Here is a 1,134-nt window from a genome sequence, read left to right as displayed (position 1 = left end):
TTATGTCTAAAGTAAAATAAATGTTCTTTAAGCAAAGGCTCACTTGAAAGTGGACTTGCTAACAAGCCTGTGATATTGCTGAGAACACAACCAACAATGTATAAAGAATTGATTACAAATATGACAACTGGTGTTAGAAAACCCCTTCTTTATTTGTGCCAGAAAGATGAGGTGGCCGAGTGGTTAAGGCGATGGACTTCACTTCACTTCACTTTACTTATGAAGCATTATTTGCAAAAATTCCATTTCCAAGCAAACAATTCCAAACCGACGAGGATGGGATTGGAACCCATGCATGCAGATCACAATCCATTGTGCTCTGCATTCATGGGTTCCAATCCCATCCTCGTCGGTTTGGAATTGTTTGCTTGGAAATGGAATTTTTGCAAATAATGCTTCATAAGTGAAGCTGACACTCAAATGTAAAAAAAAACCTAATTCAATTAAGAAATCTACTTCAATGAACAATACTTTTCATTAAAGACATACATAGAACACATTTAGTGAAAATCTACCATTACTGTTATAGTAGTAGTCATGTCATTGGCCAGATGTGTATGTTATGATTTTTTGTCGTTTGTGATGGATCAACATGATGGTGTAGTAGTTCACAAATATAGGTTAAGTTTAAAGTAAAATAAATGTTCTTTAAGCAAAAGCTCACTTGAAAGTGGACTTGCTAACAAGCCTGTGATATTGCTGAGAACACAACCAACAATGTATAAAGAAATGATTTAAAATATGACAAGTGGTGTCAGAAAACCCTTCTTCATTTGTGCCAGAAAGACGAGGTGGCCGAGTGGTTAAGGCGATGGACTGCTAATCCATTGTGCTCTGCATGCATGGGTTCAAATCCCATCCTCGTCGGTTTGGAGTTCTTTGCTTGGAAATGGAATTTTTGCAAATAATGCTTCATAAGTGAAGCTAACACTTAAATGTCAAAAATAAACTAATTCAATTAAGAAATCTACTTCAATGAACAATGCTTTTCATTAAACACATACATAGCACACATTTAGTGAAAATCTACCATTACTGTTATAGTAGAAGTCATGTCATTGGCCAAATGTGTATGTTATGATTTTTTGTCGTTTGTGATGGATCAACAAGATGGTGTAGTAGTTCACAAATATA

At 35.3% G+C, this 1,134-nt stretch overlaps 1 non-coding gene across 1 annotated transcript; it reads left to right on the top strand.

Annotated features, from left to right (window-relative positions):
• The first annotated feature begins 785 nt into the window (after positions 1-785).
• On the top strand, positions 786-867 carry TRNAS-GCU (transfer RNA serine (anticodon GCU)). Its single transcript has one exon. It is a non-coding gene; the product is annotated as a tRNA-Ser (tRNA).
• The last annotated feature ends 267 nt before the right edge of the window (positions 868-1,134 follow it).

This window comes from Taudactylus pleione, unplaced genomic scaffold, assembly GCF_031769625.1.
Source record: "Taudactylus pleione unplaced genomic scaffold, aTauple2 ptg000994l, whole genome shotgun sequence".
NCBI classification, from domain to species: domain Eukaryota; kingdom Metazoa; phylum Chordata; class Amphibia; order Anura; family Myobatrachidae; genus Taudactylus; species Taudactylus pleione.
This window is presented reverse-complemented; position numbering and strand designations above follow the sequence as displayed.